Source organism: Bubalus kerabau, chromosome 3 (genome assembly GCF_029407905.1).
Source record: "Bubalus kerabau isolate K-KA32 ecotype Philippines breed swamp buffalo chromosome 3, PCC_UOA_SB_1v2, whole genome shotgun sequence".
Classification (NCBI taxonomy): Eukaryota; Metazoa; Chordata; class Mammalia; order Artiodactyla; family Bovidae; genus Bubalus; species Bubalus kerabau.
Window position 1 is genome coordinate 185188618 of NC_073626.1, and position 17484 is coordinate 185206101.

Here is a 17484-nt window from a genome sequence, read left to right on the forward strand (position 1 = left end):
TCCAGGGGATCTTCTCGACCCAGGGATCGAACCTGGGTCTCCTGCATGGCAGGCGGATTCTTTACCATCTGAGCCACCAGGGAAGCCCCAGGATTTCTCTCTTCTGGACACCTCCTATGAATGGAATCATATAATAGCGTATGCAGTCTTCTGTGGCTGGCTTCTTTCACTTGCTGTAACGTCATCGAGGTTCAACCACGCTGTAACCTGTATCTTTGCTTACTTGCTTTTCGTTGCTGAATAATATTCTGCCATACGGATAGACCACACTTTGTCTATCCATTAATCAGTTAATGGACTTTCGGATTTTTTTCTGCTTTTTGGCTATCATGAATAACATTGTTATGAACATTAGCATTCCACTGTTTTAAACAGAGATATAAGTCATATACCATAGACTTCATCCTTTTAAAGAATAGAATTCAACAGTTCTTAATATATTCACAAAGTTGTGCAACCGTTACCACTATCTAATTCCAGAGTATTTCATCATCCCGTAAAGACCCCATGCTTATGAGCAGTCACTCCCTATTTCCCCCTCCCTCTAGCCCCTGGAAACCACAAATCTACTTTCTGTCTCTATATATTTGTCTGCTCTGGACGTTTAATATAAATGAAATCATATAATATGTGGCTTTTTGTGTCTGGCTGTTTTACTTCGTGTATGTGTTTGAGGTTTTTCATGTTGCAACATGTATCATTACTTCATTCTTTCTGTTGCTAAATAATACTGCATTGTAATGATATAGCACATTTTATTTGTATATTTCTTGCTGGTAGACATTTGGGTTGTTTCCAGCTTGGGGCAGTTATGAATGGTGCTGCTGTGAACACTCACAAACACGTTTTTGTATAGACATGTGTTTTCATTCTCTTGCTTACATACCTAGGAGTGAAATTGCAGGATCATATGGCAACTTTGTAATGTTTTTGAGAACTGACTGACTCAAAACGGGCTGCACCATGTTCCACTCCCACTAGCAACTGTATAAACATTCTCATTTCTCCTCATCCTCACCCTTTTGATTCTAGCCGTTCTCCCGGGTATGAAATGTTTACTCAATCCGCTTTTACCGAGCACCTTACTATGTGCCAAGGCCATTCGAGGTGCTGGAGATGAACAGTGAACAGCACACAGATGGCGCTGCCCTCATGGGGGCTCAGCAGCGACTATAGATTCAGGCATTCGGGGAGTAACGAACCCACGGACTGGACAAGTACAGGGAGCGCTATGATGGCTTGAAACAGGGTCTGAGTGGCCGGGCAGGGGTGATGGTGCCTAAGCTGCTTCACCTGGAGGATCAGGTGTAAGGTCCCCTCTGGGAAAGTGAGGCTTGTGTTGAGACTTAACAGGTAGGAGGGAGCCACCCCGCTCAGCCCTGAAGGGCACCATCCCAAGTCCAGGGAACAGCAAGGCCCAAGCCCCTGACACCTGATGACTGTGGTATCTCCTAGTGACAGCAAGGAGCATGGTGTGTGGGCACTGAGTGAGCCGAGGCGAGGGAAGGGGGTGGCCGGGTGGGCAGAGGAAGGTCCATGTGGAGAGTCTGAATTTAGCTCTGAGCTTGGGGAGAGGAGCATTTTTACATTCTGAGAATCTCCGTCTTTTTTAAATTAAAAAAAGATGGGGCAGGAGATGGGAGGGAGGTTCAAAAGGGAGGGGATATATGTATACCTATGGCTGATTCCTGTTGAGGTTTGACAGAAAACAACAAAATTCTGTAAAGCAGTTACCTTTCAATTAAAAAATAAACTTTAAAAAAATATATATTTTATTTATTTGACAGCTCCGGGTCTTCGCTGCGGCACCCGGGATCTTGAATTGCACTATGTGAACGCCCTGTTGTGGCATGTGGGGTCTAGTTCCCTGACCAGGGATTGAACCTGGGCCCCCTGTACTGGGAGCTCAGAGTCTTAACCACAGAACCATCAGGGAAGTCCCAAGAGCCTCCTTCTTTCCGTGTGTGAAAAAAAGAGTCTCTCAGGAGACAGGAACTGAGCAGGGAGCCTGGGAAGGGCACCGTTCACACAGTCCTGGGGAGAGATGGCCGAGGCTCGACGTGGAGGGGCTGGGGCTGGATATGCTTTGAAGGTGTATGTGTCCTGAGTCCGCATCCGACTCTGCAACTCCATGGACTGTAGCCTGCTAGGCTCCTCTGTCCATGGGATTCTCCAGGTAAGAAGACTGGAGTGGGTTGCCATTTCCTTTTTCAGAGAATCTTCCCAACCCAGGGCTTGAACTGGTGTCTCCGGTGTCTCCTGCGTTGCAGGCAGATTCTTTACCTGTTGAGTTGTCGGGGAAGCCCAACTGGAGGGGCTGGGTCTTGATATGCTTTGGAGGTAGAACTAAATGATTTACTGGAGGACTGCACGTGAGGAATGAAGAAAGGAGAGGCATATTCTTCCTGGCCCCTTGTATTCAGCCAACATGCCGTGAGGCTTTGGTGGACCAGTTTGACCCAGTGGACCCCTGGGACCAGGAGGGATACATCTTCTGCCTTCAGCCTGGAGACCCAGGACTCTCCCACCAGGAGATTGCAGGGTGGTGGGGAGCCTTCGTGAGGCTCCTGTGGCATTCTAAGTCTGACCCTTGGCGCTATGGGGGCTCAAAGGAAGACCTTCATTCCTGCCCTTAGGAGTTCAAGCCTCGTGCCAGCCCTCGTCTAATGGCTTCTGGTCATTGGGAACATGCTGCCCAATTCATCTCCCTGGCACGGGGCTCCCACAAGCTCACCCCCGACCTGGAGCCCTTCAGTGGGTTACCGTGCCCCTCCCCATGTTTCCCGGCTTGAATAATACATAGACACGCTCTCTGAAAGGAAGAAGATCCTCCCAGCCAGACGTTATTGATTTGCAATGTTTTTATCATACTGTTTTATAAGACATAAAACTAGGTACAAACTCCATGGGCTCTCATAAAACCGTAAAACCAAGTTATAAATTAAACACAAGCACAGCTACAAATCTGATCTCATTACGATGAACGCTAGTCATTTAATGTGCCAGATGTTGTTTTGCAGGATCAAAATTAGCCCTTGCAGTACTGAGCACTCTGCGGGCTGTGCCAGTGTGTTTGTCTTGCTGGTTTGCTTGTTTCCTTTTGTTTCTAGTTTGAAGCTCCCACCGGGGCTGTGCGGGCTGAATAGATTCACTCACTTCTCTTTTCCAGGTGGGTGACGGGAACCCTCTCACAGGTGAGTGCGTGGGCTCATCATTTGGGCCCCTGGCTGTGGGCATGGCAACTCCTCTGTGTTTTAAGCCCAGGACTGTTATAAGAACCGTCATAGGCCCTCAGATAAGAAAATGTCTTAATGACTCAGATAACCATGATGATGTGGTCACTTACCAAGAGCCAGACATCTTGGAGTGTGATGTCAATCCAGAAGAAGACCGTCCCAGTCAAACATTGTTGATTTGAAATGTTTTCATTATATTGCTCCTTAAGACATAAAGCTAGGTAAAAACTCCACTCAGCAATGGCTCCAGGACTGGAAAAGCTCAGTTTTCATTCCAATCCCAGAGAAGAGCAATGCCAAAGAATGTTCATACTACTGTACAATTGCGCTCATTTCACAAGCTAGCATGATAATGCTCAAAATCCTCCAAGGTAGGCTTCAGCAGTATGTGAACTGAGAACTTCCAGATGTAAAAGCTGGATTTAGAAAAGGCAGAGGAACCAGAGATCAAATTCCCCACATTTGTTGGATCATAGAAAAAGCAAGGGAATTCCAGAAAAACATCTACTTCTGCTTTGTTGACTACACTAAAGCCTTTGACTGTGTGGAATATTCTTAGAGATGGGAATACCAGACCACCTTACCTGCCTCCTGAGAAATCTGTATGCAGGTCAAGAAGCAGCAGTTAGAACCAGACATGGGACAATGAACTGGTTCAAAACTGGGAAAGGAGTACGTCAAGGCTGTATATTGTCACCCTGCTTATTTAACTTATATGCAGAGTACATCATGAGAAACTCTGGGCTGGATGAATCACAAGCTGGAATCAAGATTGCTGGGAGAAATATCAACAACTTCAGATATGCATATGATACCACCCTAATGGCAGAAAGCTGAGAGGAACTAAAGAGCCTCTTGTTGAGAGTGAAAGAGGAGAGTGAAAAAGCTGGTTTAAAACTCAACATGAAAAAAATGAAGATCATGGCATCTGGTCCCATCACTTCATGGCAAATAGAAGAGGAAAAAGTGAGAACAGTGACAGATTTTATTTTCTTGGGGTCCACAATCACTGTGGATGGTGACTGCAGCCATAATATTAAAAGATACTTGCCCCTTGGAAGAAAAGCTATGACAAACCTAGACACCATATTAAAAAGCAGAGATATCATTTTGCCACTGAAGATCCATTTAGTCAAAGCTATGGTTTTCCAGTAGTCATGTACAGATGTGAGAATTGGACCATAAAGAAGGCTGAGCACCAAAGAACTGATTCTTTCAAATTGTGGTGCTGGAGAAGACTCTCAAAAGTCACTTGCACATCAAAGAGATCAAACCAGTCAATCCTAAAGGAAATCAACCCTGAGTATTCATTGGAAACACTGATGCTGAAGCTGAAGCTCCAATACTTTGGCCACCTGATGCGAAGAGCTGACTCATTGGAAAGGACTCTGATGCTGGGAAAGACTGAAGGCAGAAGGAGAAGGGGACGACAGAGGAGGAGATGGTAGGATGGCATCACTAACTCAATGGACATGAGTTTGAGCAAATTCCAGGAGATAGTGAAGGATAGGGAAGCCTGGCGTGCTACAGTCCACAGGGTTGCAAAGAGTCAGACAGGACCGAGTGACGGAACAACAAACAGGCCTCCAGAATTCTTAACTGTAGAGGCTCCACTTAGCTCTTGTCAAACACATTAAAAACATACCCACACTGCACATCAGTTACACATTTGCTTCTTGCTGTAAGAGGGGATATAATTCTGCAGTTGAAAGTATTTCCATGAACAGTGTTTGCGGGTGTGCCTGTTATTTTAGTTGTTGTTGTTTGTCCCTTCAGAGCTGTTCACATTCTTTTTTAGATCTGGAATGTTGTCTGGGCCCTTGGAAATCTCCCAGGCCCAAGGGCTGAGCTCATGGTCTTGGAAAATAAACTAGCCAAGCCAAGACCTGCTTCTTTCTTTCCTCGTTAGCCCAGGACAATTAAAGGGGGCCAGTTGGCGCCAAGCTGACCCCAAGCACAGACCCACGTGGGCTCAAAATTAGGGTTGGCAGCTCTGGGTTTTGAGGCCTGGGTCACTCAATGGAGTCAGAATACGCTTATACTTATTGTTTTTAGATTATCACTGAAATGAAAGCCCCACATTATGAAAACTCTAGCGAAGCCAGATTACTGGGAACATGCCTGAGGCTTCTCAGAGGCCAGAGACCCCAGTTTGAGGCCCCCTGGGCTTCAGGGTCACGTCACAGCACCTTGACCTGGGACCACGTCCTCCGCGATGTGCAACTAGCTCTCCTTTCCAGAGGTTTTTCTCCCCATCCCTCAGCCAGCCTCTGATCCTACCGCTGTCTCTGCTCAGAACGGCCTCCTCACAGTTTTTAGACTCTTTTATGTGTTTATTTCTAAAATAATTATTTACTTACTTGGCTGCATTAGGTCTTAGTTGCAGCACGTTGGGTCTTCACTGGGTCCTGGGGGATCTTTCCTTGGGGTGCATGGACTCTCCGGTTGTGGCGCACAGGCCTAGTTGCTCCACGACACGTGGGGTCTTAGTTGCCCCACCAGAGCTCAAATCCGTGGCAGGCTTTTAATCACCGAACCACCCCTAGACTCTTATTTTTTTAAGTTTTAAAACACTGTGCAGGTTATACATGCTAACTATAGGAAAATCAGAAAATATAGGTATATCAAAATAAAAATAGGAATGTAAAAAAAAAAATCAGTGATTTAATCACAGAGAAATAGTCATGATTAGCTGATTACTGGGCTTCCCAGGTGGCACGAGTGGTTTGATTCCTGGGGTGGGAAGATCCCCTGGAGGAGGGCATGGCAACACACTCCAATATACTTGCCTGGAGAATCCCATGGACAGAGGAGCCTGGCGGGCTACAGTCCACAGGGTCACAAAGAGTAGAGATGGCTAAAGTGACTTAGCACGCACATACACGAGACTGATTATTGCTCCATCAGTTCAGTTCAGTTGCTCAGTCACGTCTGACTCTGCGATCCCATGGACTGCAGCACGCCAGGCCTCCCTGTCCATCACTAACTCCCAAGGCTTGCTCAAACTCATGTCCATCTCGTTGGTGATGCCATCCAACCATCTCATCCTCTGTCATCCCATTCTCCTCCCGCCTTCAATCTTTCCCAGCATTTCCCAGTCTTTTCAAATGAGTCAGTTCTTCGCATCAGGTGGCCAAAGTATTGCAGTTTCAGCTTCAGTGTCAGTCCTTCCAGTGACTATTCAGGACTGATCTCCTTTAGGATGGACTGGTTGGATCTCCTTGCAGTCCAAGGGACTCTCAAGAGTCTTTTCCAACACCACAGTTCAAAAGCATCAATTCTTCAGTGCTCAGTTTTCTTTACAGTCCAACTCTCATATCCATGCATGACCACTGGAAAAACCATAGCTTTGACTAGACAGACCTTTGTTGGCAAAGTAATGTCTCTGCTTTTTAATATGCTATCTAAATTGGTCATAACTTTCCTTCCAAGGAGTAAGCGTCTTTTAATTTCATGGCTGCAGTCACCATCTGCTGTGATTTTGGAGCCCAGAAAAATAAAGTCTGACACTGTTTCCACTGTTTCCCCATCTATTTGCCATGAAGTGGTGGGACCAGATGCCATGATGTTAGGTTTCTGAATGTTGAGCCTTAAGCCAACTTTTTCACTCGCCTCTTTCACTTTCATCTAGAGGCTCTTTAGTTCTTCACTTTCTGCCATAAGGGTGGTGTCATCTGCATATCTGAGGTTATTGATACTTCTCCTGGCAATCTTGATTCCAGCTTGTGCTTCATCCAGCCCAGCGTTTCTCATGATGTACTCTGCATATAAGTTAGATAAGCAGGGTGACAATATACAACCTTGATGTACTCCTTTCCCTATTTGGAACCAGTCTGTTGTTCCATGTCTGATTCTAACTGTTGCTTCTTGACTTGCATACAGATTTATCAGGAGGCAGGTAAGGTGGTCTGGTATTCCCATCCCCATCTCTTTAAGAATTTCCCACAGTTTGTTGTGATCTCCACAGTCAAAGGCTTTGGTATAATCAATAAAGCAGAAGTAGATTTTTTTTGGAACTCTCTTGATTTTTGGTGATCCAACGGATGTTGGCAATTTGGTCTTTGGTTCCTCTGCTATTGCTACATATACTCTTTAAATTTCAGTTTTCCACATATTAACAAAATGCAATGAGTGCAATTTTTCAAATGAAGTAATATAAGTAAACAAAAATAGGGAATACTGTAACATACACTTGTAATAATCAAGTTTTGACAAAACAACACTTTTAGTATATTTGCTTCAGCTCTTTTATTTATTTATTAAAATAAAAATCCTAACTGATTAGGGTTTGTTTTAATTTATTTATTTGGCTGCACTGGGTCTTAGCTGCAGCACATGGGATCATGAATCCTCGTAGCACGCAGGAGATTTTAGCTGTGGCACATGGGATCGAACCTGGGCCCCCTGCATTTTGAGCATGGAGTCTGAGCCACTGGGCCACCAGGGAAGTCTGTTGAGGTTTTTTTAAAAAAATAATAAAACTTAGCAGATATAGCTGAAGCACTCACCACCTACATACACACACCCGGTAACTCCTTGGCCATCCCTCTGCAGTGTTCCCCTACCAGAGTCAAACTCTGTCACAAATCTGGGGTTTATCTTCCGAATCAATGCTCTGGATATTGTTAAACTTCAGATGAATCGAGTCGTGCACATATGCCTTTGGTCTGTCATAATGTCTTACCGATGTGTTCACGTGGATCCCGCATCACCCCGTTCATCTGTTTACACTGGTAATCATGATTCTGTGGACTGAATGAATTGCAGTTTCTTTACCAGCTCCCCTGATGATTGGTTGTGCAAACCACGCTACATGCCACCACTCTTGTGTTGGGAACATGAATTTCTTTGGGATCAATACCAAGGACAGAATTGCCGAGTTGTAGGACACTCACAGTATTATAACCTTCCTTTTGTTTCATTCAATCACAAGTCATGAACATTCTTCCATTTCAATACTTATCCCACATCAGTAGTTTTCCATGGCTATAGAAATTCTGCCACAAATTCCTCAGCATAATTATAATGGGTGTAATTAGTTTCTCTTAAAGTCCACTTGGTGAGGGAGTATCTTTGCAGCGATATATTTGTGCATATCTTTAATTATTTCTTCAGGAGAAATGTGTGAAAGTAGAACTTCTGGGTCCAAAGGGATATGAACTTTCTTTCTTTTTATTAATGTTTATTTGGCTGCACTGGGTCATGCGGGATCTTTAGTTACAGGATGTGACATCTGGTTCCCTGACCAGGGATTGAACCCAGGCCTCCTGCCCTGGGAGCAAGGACTCTTAGCCACTGGACCACCAGGGAAGTCCCCAGCACATGCATTTTCAAGACCAACTTCACTGAGAATTCTTGGACCAACTGCTCCTTCCACCAGCTCCCACCTCCTTCAAGGGGAGGAGAGCCTGTTCCCCAAATCTGGCCCACTGACCCCTTTAAGTAAAGCGTCTGCCTCTGGAAATCTTGTCCTTATACCTTCACCTCACCCATTCCTTCTCCTTCAGCCAAACTCTGGCCTGTGGACTTTCATAGCCCTTAATCACTTTTGTACAACATTCATTACTTTCTCATTTCCTCCACAGCTATTTTGGTGTGTGATTTATCTTCCCATCCAGATGTAAATATTTTAATGTCAGGAACTCAATTTTCTTCAGTGTTATTCTTTCATAATTTATAGACCTCCAAGGGACATACACAACATCTACAATAAACTCCACATACAGACTGTTAAAAAAAATACCTGGAAGGCTAGAAAATACTTGATTAAGATGTTCTAATTCAATGAAGTTACTGCATTTCCATTCCATTCCACCAAACTGACATTTGTTGGTAAATCTCTCTGGGACAGGAGCTGTGCTAGGCCCTGGGGAACCAGAGGCAAAGAGGCCCTGGCCCCTGCCTACCAGGCATTCACAGTCAACTCAATGTTGTCCTAAGCATCCTCTCATGCAGGGCAAAAAGGGAAATATGATGTATTATCTCCAACCCCTGATTAAAGAACAAAGGCTGTTTCAGCTGGGAAAGACCCTTTACCCTGGCGCTAAAGTACAAGAAGGGTTTGTCACATGTGGACCTATGTTTTGGACAATCTGTTTAGCAGCCTCTTAAAGACAATGCAGAGATGCTCTTTTCCACGTGGATTCAATTCCTCCATCGCATTTCAGAGAGGTAAGGACATACATCTTTTATGGACTTCCCTGATGGCAATGGCACCCCACTCCAGTCCTCTTGCCTGGAAAATCCCATGGATGGAGGAGCCTGGTGGGCTGCAGTCCATGGGGTCGCTAAGAGTCAGACACGACTGAGCAACTTCACTTTCACTTTTCACTTTCATGCATTGGAGAAGGAAATGGCAACCCACTCCAGTCTTCTTGCCTGGAGAATCCCAGGGACGGGGGAGCCTGGTGGGCTGCCGTCTATAGGGTAGCACAGAGTTGGACACGACTGAAGTGACTTAGCAGCAGCTGATGGCCCAGTGGTGAAGACTCCATGCTTCCCCTGCAGAGGGGTGTGGTTCCATCCCTGGCCAGGGAACTAAGATCTGACCATGCCACACAGCAAGGTCAATAATTAAAAAAAAAAAAAAATCATTCCTAAGGGTCATTTTGGTAGATGGTAGACATGGCGCCGCCTCATACACTGCCGCTGGGAGTGTGAGATGATTCGGCCACTTTGGAAAAGAGCTTGACAGTCTCTGAAAAAGCTGAATATACAGCTGACCACACAACCCAGGAATTCTGCTCATAGACACCCAGGTATTCACTCCAGGGAAACGAAAATGTGTGTCCACACAAATACTTTTAGGCAAATGTCCATAGCAGCTTTATTCTACAGAAAAAACTGGAGGCAATCCAAAATTGACAAGGTTAATGGATAAAGAAAATGTAGCACAGCCATGCTAGGGGTTACTATTTAGCAACAAAAAGAGACAAAAGACCAAGACTTGCAGCACAGATGAGGCTCAGACTTCATGCTCAGTGCAAGAAGGCTTCACATTATATGGTTCCATTTATGCAACTTTCCCAGAAGAGGCAAAACTGGGGAGACACAAGGCAGATTGGTGACTGCCTGGGGATGACGGTAAAAGCAGGAGCCCTTATAGTCAAAGCTATGGTTTTTCCAGTAATCATGTACAGATGTGAGAACTGAACCATCAAGAAGGCTGAGCACTGAAGAACTGATGCTTTTGAACTGTGGTGTTGGAGAAGACTCTTGAGAGTCCCTTGGACTGCAAGGAGATCCAACCAGTCAATCCTAAAGAAAATCAACCCTGAATATTCATTAGAAGGTCTGGTGCTGAAGCTGAAGCTCCAACACTTTGGCCACCTGATGTGAAGAGCCAACTCATTGGAAAAGACCCTGATGCTGGGGAAGATTGAGGGCAGGAGGAGAAGGGGACGACAGAGGATGAGATGGTTGGATGGCATCCCTGACTCAATGGACTTGAGTTTGAGCAAACTTCAGGAGGTAGTGAAGGAAGCCTGGTGTGTTGCAGTCCACAGGGTTGCAAAGAGTCAAACACGACAAAGTGACTGAACAGCAAAAAGTGACTGAACTTGCAAAGAGGCCTGAGGGATCTTTTGGAAATGATTAAAGTTCTACAACTGGACTGTGGCGATGGTTGTGCAACTCTATGAATTTACTAAAATTCACTGAATTATACACTTAAAATGGTGAGTTTTGCGGCATGTTAGTTACACCTTGTAAAGAGCTATGACAAAACATGAAATACACAGGCCTTGCATTTGTGGGTTTTATCATTATTTAGGCAGAGAGTCAGTGGATCAGTCATTAAACCCCTAAGTATAGAATTATAAAATCTGCTAAAGAGAAGGAAAGACCGCAGGTGCAGTAACAGAAAATAGAAAGAGAAACCTCCTTGGAAAGGGTGGCCAGGGAAGGCCTATCTCAAGAGGTGTCCTTTGGGCAGACTGGGAAGGGCACTCCAGGTGAGGGGATGGCACGGTTAGAGTCGGGGTGGGAAGTCTAGGAGCCTTACTGTTACACACTCATGGTAGTGTTTAAAAGAGTTGCCCCGACCTGCTAACCACATGGCCCATGAGCGATGGGGCAGGGGTTTAAAACAACTTCTTGTGCCTTCGGTTGGCATCAGTCTTCCTGCCAGTCTGTTCTTGCAGCTGATGCGATTGCCCCAGTCATACGCCAGCTGCCCAGCCTGTCCACGCTGGCCTGCCGCTGCCCAGGGCTTGGAGCACGGTGGGGCATGGAGGTGCCTGAGCACGTGCGAGGTGAGGGGACGGCTGAGGTGTGTGTGAGCTCACGCTGCCCCGACACCTGCTGCCCATACTGTGAGTCACAGGCAGGGATGACCGTGGGATCCCGCCTCACAGACTCAGCCAGGCTCAGGCGGTCCAGCGCCCAGGCGGGCTGCAGGCTCCAAGAAGACCCACCTGCCCACACCTCCTCTCACCTCTAGGACATAACGCTCTTTTTGTTTTAATTCTAATTTTTACCTTCCACCCTTTTCCTGTCCTTTTTTTTTGTTTAATTGAACATTTTATATAATTGCATTTTCTCTTTCTTGGTACTTCAGTCATACTTAAAAATATTTTTTTATTTAATTGGTTTATTTGGCTGCACCCAGTCTTATCTGCGGCAGGCAGGATCTTCCATCTTAATTGGGGCATGTGGAATCTTTAGTTGCCACATGCAAGATTTTCAGCTGCGGCATGTGGTATTGTTCAGGGATCGAACCCAGGTCCCCTACATTGGGAACGCAGAGTCTTAGCCACTGAACCACCAGGAAGTTCCCCAGGATATAATGCTCTTGAGGGCAGACCTGGATTCAGATCTCCACAATGGCACTGCTGAGCTATGTGACCTTGGACTTCACTGAGCCTTGCTCTCCTCCTCTGCTGGATGAGGATGTTGGGGTATGGGAAAGTGTAGATCTGGGATTAGAACCCACATCCACTCAGCTATGAAGCCCTGGTTTCTCCACTATGCCATATGGGCTGGCTTCTTTCGATGGCCCTCACTGAGGGTCTAGTTCAGTGTTCTCAGCCCTGACTATGCAATCAGATCAAACCTGGGAGTTTGGTGAACTTTGGGATCCACCCTTAGAGATTGGTTTAATTGCCGTCAGGTGGGGCCCAGGGACCAGTACATTTTAAAAGCTCCCCAGACAATTCAAACAGGTTTCCAGGGTTGAGAATCACAGATCCAACCCTTTCATGTTCTTTGTTTTACTTTTTTAAAAATCCCTTCATTTTAGAGACAAGGAGATGGAAGCACAGAGACTCTGAATGACTGTCCCCATCCCCAGAGATCCCCCAGCCATTTTCAGCTGAGCTGAAACTTTTGAATTCTCCCCTCTGCATGAAAAAGCTATAGTGCAGTTATATAAAGGCCCAGTGAAGAACCAGAGCTTTGTGATCAGATAGCTGTTGTTTAGTTGCTCAGTTCATGCCAGTCTCTCTGCAACCCCATGGACTGCAGCACACCAGCCTTCCCTGTCTATCACTATCTCCTGGAGTTTGCTCAAACTCATGTCCACTGAGTCGGTGATGCCATCCAACCATCTCATCCTCTGTCGTTCCCTTCTCCTCCCGCCTTCAATCTTTCCCAGCATCAGGAATCTGATGAGTCAGTTCTTCACATCAGGTGGCCAAAGTACTGGAGCTTCAGCTTCAGGATCAGTCCTTCCAATGAATATTCAGGGTTGATCCAGGTGGATTCAATCCCAGGTTGTCACTTATAGGCTGCCTGGCCTGGGGAAAGTCACTTCATCTCTCTGACCCTCAAGATCTTCATCTGTGAAAATAGGGGTTATGTGAAGCCTAAACCAGATACGTGTGTGCAGAGAGGAGATGCTTGTTGATCGGACTGCATCCTCCAGAAGAGGCCTTCCGTACAGCTTGATGGATGTTATTGAGCACCAGCTACAGGTCGGCCCCTGTTTCTGGGGCTACAGCGCTGAAAGCAGACAGAGGAGACAGGAAACAGACCGGGCTGGACAGAGTGGAGGGGCTCCGTTCGCCATTTAACATAGGCTGTGGGAGCCCCAGTCAGACTTGAGATGGGGCATGGCGTGTAGGGTACAGGGTGACTCCATCAAAGGCCTCTTTCCTAGGACCCTGGGTTTGGGGAAGTGAACATTGATCAAACAACTACTTTACATTAAGTCTTTTGCTTTTATTGGCTCACCTGAGCTTCAAAACAGCCCTTCAGGACAGGCAACATCTCTGGTGTTTTCAGTTCAGTTCGGTTGCTCAGTCGTGTCTGACTCTGTGACCCCATGAACTGCAACACGCCAGGCCTCCCTGTCCATGACCAACTCCTGGAACTTACTCAAACTCATGTCCATTGAGTTGGGGATGACATCCAACCATCTCATCCTCTGTCGTCCCCTTCTCCTCCTGCCTTCAATCGTTCCCAGCATCAGGGTCTTTTCCAATGAGTCAGTTCTTTGCATCAGGTGGCCAAAGTATTGGAGTTTCAGCTTCAGTATCAGTCCTTCCAATGAATATTCAGAACTGATCTCCTTTAGGATGGACTGGTTGGCTCTCCTTGCAGTCCAAGGAACTCTCAAGAGTCTTCTCCAACACCACAGTTCAAAAGCATCAATTCTGGTGTTTTAGAGATGAGGTTCAGAGAGGTGTGGAACCTTGGCTAGGCTCTCAGCTAAGGACAGAGTCCACTTAGAGTCTGACTCCAGTGTGGGATCTCATCCCACGGTCCCCAGCCCTAATCAGATGGGGTCTTTGGGGGCTCCCAGCCCACCAGCCTTGCTCTGACTGGCTGGGCAGTCTCTAGGGAGCTCTCCCCTTGACTCAGTGGGGCTGGGCAGCTGGTCTGCTTTGAGGGCACCTGGCTCGATGCCTTTCTCCTGTCCCCACCTGCTCCCCCAGCCCAAAGCCAAGGACACCCAGGAGTGGGAAATAGTGCCTGGCCTGGGATTGCTCCTGAGAATGTAAGCCTTCAGGTTTCAGGATAAAAGATACCTTCCTGAGTGGCAAGACACACTCCTAGCCCCAGCTCACCCACGGTCCTCACTGCTCTAAACACACCAGACACTGGAGCCTTCTTCCTGTCCTCCTGTGTCCTGCCCACATCCGGGTCTGTACACAGGCGGCTCCCACTGCCTGAGCCCTCTGCCCTGCTCTGGGTGTGTGACTCCATCCGCCACACTCAGCTCCTCCCTCTCCAGTGCTCCTGCCTCCCTGCCATGTGGAGCATCTCCAGAACCCGGCTCCTCTTCCCTGTGTGATCAGTCACGTTTGCTGAGTTGGTCTTGACATCCTCTCCCTCCTGCCTGATCCAGCTTGCCCACCTTGGCCCACTCTACTTCTGTGCCCTTTCCCATTTCTCTCTGACTTGACTCTCTTCGGCTGTCAACCAACACATTCATGTGACCAAATGTTTTTGTTTATGATCAACATCTTCTCCATTTACCAAAATGCAGTGAAGTGGCTGCTTGGTGTTAAAGCAAACATTATAAAACATGAATTTAAAAGAGAGGTTGAAAGCCATTAGGAGATAGGGAGAGATCTTTTTGGGCTTCTGGACTGAATTTGTAACTGAAGTGGAATATATAACTTACCCAAGAGTGTTCTAGCAGCCAAAGCAAAAGGGGAAATGGCAGTCTGGTTCTGGGGTGACTTGGTTCCTTGAAAAACCACACCCTTACCCCCTCGACTGATAAGGGCTGTAGATAAAAAAACTGCTACCGGCAGGGAAGACCTTTGAGGAAGTGGGTTTCCAGGCTCCGCATGCCTGTCCCTACTGGCAGTCTCTGTGCTCATCCCAGCTAATGCTCAGGAATTTTTTCTGCTTCACTGCTCCAACCTGGCCTACTTTCCCCAGCTCTGGGCTCCACAAAAGTAGTGGGTCTCCCATCTGAGAAATGTCAAACTTGGGCCAGGTGACCACTGTGGGGGAAGCGGCAAAGATGTAAAAATTGAAATAGGGACTAGAATAGATGATCGATTCAGGTCCAGCCCTCAGGGTCTGTGAATTTATGCCTGGGTAACTGAGGTATGGCCCAGGTTCCCAGTCAGTTCCGGTTCCTGTATGCTCCTTCCGAGAAAACAAATTCACACATCACAACTTAAAAGCTGCCTTACTCTGGGTTAGTGACCATGTTCCACGCAGCTTCAAGGCTCTTCATGTAGAAAACAGGGGTGATACTGATCACAAGGAATCATGGAGTCAATGACAGTGCATGTCTAACTTTTATTTATGTATTTTCCTACATGATCAGAAGCAGAAAGGGTTTTGAAGCTCCTTAAAAAATAAACAACAACAAATAGAACTAAGCAACTACATTAACCAGAAGATTAAAATCAGAAAAGTTATTTCAGGGACTTCCCTGGTGGTCCAGTGGTTAAGACTGTGCTCTCCCCTACTCCGCCTCTCCCCCAAAGAAAAGAAAAAGAAAAGCTATATCATCCCTGCTCCCTATTTTCTGGCTATGTCACCTTGGGCAAGTTGCTTTGCCTCTCTGAGCCTTGGTTTCCTCATTTGTAAAATGAGATAACAGTAGTACCTTCCCCCAATGGGGTTAGGGTTAATGGAAGAATGATTAGCACGCTGTCTGGCATATAGTAAGTAGGCAATACATTTTAGCAATTCTTATTATTATGTAATCTCATTTTTTGTTTATAAGAAAAGTAACCTGGGTAAAAGCTGAGCCACTTTGAGGCCAGTCTCAAATCCTTATTGAATTAGAAATATCATTTCCTTTCCCCACCAAAAAAAAAAAAAGCAATTCAAATGTTTATTCAGTACTTCCGAAAATGTTAAAGATTTCATTCATTTAAAGATTTCATGCATAATTTCAACATAACTTCTTAACATTCCTTTTCCTCTCTTTGTTCCTTCTTCTCTTCTTCCCTCCCACCCTCTGCACACAGCACACACATCTGTCTTCCGAGTCCCTCAAATATTTTCTCAAAGCTCAGGCTGCACGGCTCTGGCTCCCTGGCTCCTGCTCCAGCCTCTCCCGTCTCCTCCCCTCCAGCATCCTCTGCCCTGTCTCTCCTGGCTTGTGTCTTTCTCCTCCCTCACCCTGTTACTCAGATCCACAGGACAAAGCCAGGCTGAAGATACCTGAACTACAGTTTTCTTCCTGAAAGGTAGGAGGGGGACTTCCCTGGTGGTCCAGTGGTTAAGAAATCTGCCTGCCAATGCAGGGGACACAGGTTCCATCCCTGGTCCAGGAAGATTCCACATGCCAAGGGGTAACTAAGCCTCCTCCGAGGGGTAACTACTGAAGCCTGCACGTCTGGGCCCTGCACTCTGCAAGGGAGAAGCCACTGCAGTGAGCAGCCCCCGCTTGCCACAGCTACAGAAAGCCCGCGTGCAGCAAGGAAGGCCCAGTGCAGCCATAAATAATTTTTTTTAGTAAAGGAAAAGCAGGTATAATGTGAGCATCCAAAATATGTTCCAATGGTCCTGTATTTAAATCATGTAAAGTGCCAAGTATGGGGCCCAGGACACATTTGATAAACAGCATCTACTGTTGGTCAGGACTTAATGGACCTCCAATCCCTCACAGAAACTCAAACTGCCAACTGAATCAGAGTAGCTAGTGGCCCAAGGAGAAAAGGGTCAGGCTGGAACATCCTGGTCCCCAGCCCCATCCCAGGCAACCTCTCTACAGCATTGGGTGAGTCAAGAAATAGTCTAATTGGATCTGACAAGCTCTGCCTGCCCTCCTGGACCAACCTCCTAACGGGCTCCTTCTTACTACATCCTCTTAGACAGGCTGGTGGGTGGGTGTGTGTGATAGGGGAGTCTGTTCCTAGAGTCTGGTGATACCCCCCAGGAGCTCTAGACTATAGCTTCAGTTCTGTTATGGAAGACAAGACAAAATTAAAAAATCGAATAGCTCTTTTAACAAGTCTCATTTTGTCTGCAGACCTATAGCTGTCCAATCTATCCAGACTCTGACTTGGTAGGTAGTATTAGTAACCCCCTACCCGAATCAGTTAACCACTAAGGATTCCTTGGGTACCCACTGTATGCTAGACATTACCGTCAAGATGTTGACAGAGGAAAAGTGGAGGAAGAATATCAATAAAAACTGTTGCCATTTATTGAAGGCCTATGAAATATAAGCCTCTCTACAAATTCTGGAGGATTCTTCTTGGACCTGCATTGGGAAGATCCCCTGGTGAAGGAAATGGCTACCCACTCCAGTATTCTGGCCTGGAGAATTCCATGCATAGTCCATGGGGTTGTAAAGAGTCGGACACGACTGATCAACTTTCACTTTCACTTT